The sequence below is a fragment of the Coturnix japonica genome, chromosome 9 (genome assembly GCF_054131305.1).
Source record: "Coturnix japonica strain WE chromosome 9, WE-NBRP24, whole genome shotgun sequence".
Classification (NCBI taxonomy): Eukaryota; Metazoa; Chordata; class Aves; order Galliformes; family Phasianidae; genus Coturnix; species Coturnix japonica.
The window spans coordinates 21,268,193-21,271,238 of NC_140671.1; the positions used below are offsets into that span (position 1 = coordinate 21,268,193).

Sequence of the window (3,046 nt, forward strand, 5' to 3'; positions counted from 1 at the left end):
TTCTGTGTTCCTATGTGGGTGAGCTAGTGGTCGGAGTGGTTGCTTGATTTGTTGTTCTTGTGCGTTTAGTGTCGTTAGTGTTGTTAGTTAGTGTTGTTAGTTAGTGTTGTTAGTTAGTGTTGTTAGTTAGTGTTGTTAGTGTTGTTAGTGTTGTTAGTTAGTGCCGTTAGTTAGTGCCTTTAGTTAGTGCTTTTAGTTAGTATTTTTAGTTAGTGCCGTTAGTTAGTGCCTTTAGTTAGTGCCTTTATTGCCTTTTTCTTCTCACCGTCGTGCGCAGCAGCTTGTAGGTAAGCTGAGCTGACGTGGGATGGATGGGTGGGCAGTGAGGTGTTGAGAACTGCTGGCTGTCGGAGCTCACAGCACCGTATTGCTTACTCTTGACCATCAGACATAATTTTCCCCTGGTACACACGTTCCAAAGGGGGTATCCGTAAAGTTGGCACCTGTCCCGTGCTTCTTCCATTGTCTTTGCTCAGTAGTGGAAGCATTGTAAAGTTGCTGGGCGGACAGGCATCACGTAGCCTGAGACTCAGCATGTCTTGCAGCAAGTGGATGGGACGGTTGTGCTGTGTGTGTTATTCCATGGATGTCTTAGCCCTGCTCACTGACCTGCTCTTTCTCTCTCCTCTCCTCACCCTCCGCCCACTGCCTCGGTGCAGCTTTTGCTCTCATTCCATCCGAGCAAAGCGACAACTGCTGCAGATAGCTTGAGGTGATCTCACTGCCAGGTACGTGCCATGATTTGTCCCCCCGCATGGTTTTGCCGCAGGGTATGCGCGGGTAGCTCTGAAGAAGTCTGTCCATACTGTGCTGTGTGAATAGAGAAAACAGAAGTGTGTTTCTGCTCTGTTCCAGCTGTTCACACTTGCTGTGATGGGTGCTGCGTGCAGTGGGATCAGCCGTGAGCCTGAGGTGGCGGCGACGGAGGTACAGTATGAAGCTCTGGCCGGTCTTTGTTCCCTGTGTTGAACCATTAGAAGGAGCTGCAGATGTACTCTCCTGCAGGAAAGAATGGGCCAAAAAGGGCCTGGCCAGCTGTCTGCGCCAGTGCCATTGCTGATTAGTCTGGGTAGAGAGAGATGCATCTTTGCATGGCCTGGCAATGCACACCAGGAAGGGAAATAACTGTGATGAGACGTGCAGCTCCTTCTGAAGTGCTCCTGATAAGGATAGAGCGCATTTGCTGCAGCTTTCTCTGCAGATGTGCTCCTCACCTTGAAATCCTCCTGGTTTGTCCTCATCTCCTGACCACGGCCTGTGCTCTGTTTTGCAGGCTGATAACATGCGGGAGCCGCAGCTGGTGCGTGCTATGTCATCTTTAAACGTACCAGCGATTGCGGCAGCCCATGTTATTAGGAGCCACATCGCCCAGGGGCCGGATGAGCTCTCTCTGGAGGTAAGCAGTTCCAGGCGTTCCTTGTTGTTGTGCACAGAGAGTAGTATAGAGTGTGAACGCCTCGGGAATACTCTCATATTTTGTGTCGTAGAAGAAGGCTTTTGTTTTAGCTGTGCTGAAGCTGGGATTGATGTTTCAATCTTTTGCAGGTTGGAGACATCGTGTGCATTGTTGATATGCCACCAAAGGAGATGAGCCCCTTTTGGAGAGGCAAGCCTGGCTTTGAGGTAGGCACACATTTTTGACTAGAGAGTACAGCTTCAGTAGAGTCGGGAATCTCCGGTTGGAGCTGCTCTTCCTGCACAGGATGGCTTCTGGATGCAAACAGTTGCCCTGTGTCGGTGTCAGAGGACCTTCCCTTTGGCTCTGGGCTTGGGCTAATGCCCACCTGTCTTTTTGTTCTTATTACAGGTTGGTTTTTTCCCTGGTGAGTGCGTGGAACTCATCAGGGGAAAACTGCCTGAGTCCATCCTACATTCATTGCCAAAGCCAGGTGCGTATTTTACATTTGACAATGCGGGTTAGTAAAATGGGGTCTGAACGTGGCTTTCAGGGGGTTCATTAATGCCCGAGTTTAGCAAGCTTAGAAAGAGAACTGCATTAAGCTCCTTGGGCACCTCCAGGGATGGGGAAAATTCGTTCTTGCGTGTCTTTGTTGGGAACATGCTTTCTGTTGTTACGTGTTCTGTTGAATGTGTTGCACTCGGCCTCGTGCAACCGAGCCAGGGCTGAAATGAACTTGTTTCTTTGTTTTGTTGCACAGAGCCCAAGAAGCGGGGCAAGTTCATCTCCTGCCTTCGTTCCCTGGTGAAGGCCCGCCCCAGGAGAGCGAAGCAGCCTGAGCCTCCAACATTCTCGGGATCCATGTCCCTGCTTGACATCGTTGAGAGGTATTTAGCCAACAGGACTTGAGGGCTGAGCTGTAGGAATGGAAGCATCCTCTGCTGTTTGAAACAGAGCGCTTTTCTAAGCTGTGTTTCAGCAGAAACCAGGCATTGCCAGGAACAGGCAACTATTGGCAAGGGTTCGGTGCAGCTCTTCCCTCACCCTGCACCACAACTGACAGCCTGCTCTGTTTTCTCTGCAGAATGAGTTCTCCCAGTAAGAGGGAAGAGTCAGCAGCTTGCAGTTGGCGTTCCTGCTTCTGCCTGGGCAAACCATCCCCTGTGGCCGAGAACCAACTGCAGAGCAGTGCCAGGGAGCCCTCTGAAGCTGAAGTCTTGGTCCTGGCAGGTAAGCATGCAAATCCAGCTTTCAAATCACTGCTTGTCAGCAACACAGGTAGAATTCATGCTTTCAGTGGGCTTGTACATCCTTCTGGCATTCAAGCCTGTGCCTGACATCTTCAGTTGACCCCTGTCTTTCCCAAATGAGTCTCTTGTCAACACAAGAGCTGGACCTGCACGAGGATCACTTTCAAGGCAGTGACACTGTTGCTAGAAGCCTATTTGCTTCTGCCCACCATCACTGCATAGCCAAATGTCAAGAACCTGTTTCATGATTCATCTTGTGAAACTTTGACACTAACTGCTGTGCATCTACTCCTTCCTAGGTGACCCGAGCCCTTGTATATCTCCAAGACGCCAGGCATGTTACGATGCAGCTTCCTGTGATTCCATCAATGAAGAACTGTTACTAAGCACAGGATAC

General features: G+C 50.2%; 1 long non-coding RNA gene across 1 annotated transcript; it reads left to right on the top strand.

Annotated features, from left to right (window-relative positions):
- The first annotated feature begins 229 nt into the window (after positions 1–229).
- Positions 230–1,179, top strand: LOC146759814 (uncharacterized). The gene is made up of 3 exons (XR_014931932.1): positions 230–287; positions 660–728; positions 856–1,179. It is a non-coding gene; the product is annotated as an uncharacterized LOC146759814 (long non-coding RNA).
- The last annotated feature ends 1,867 nt before the right edge of the window (positions 1,180–3,046 follow it).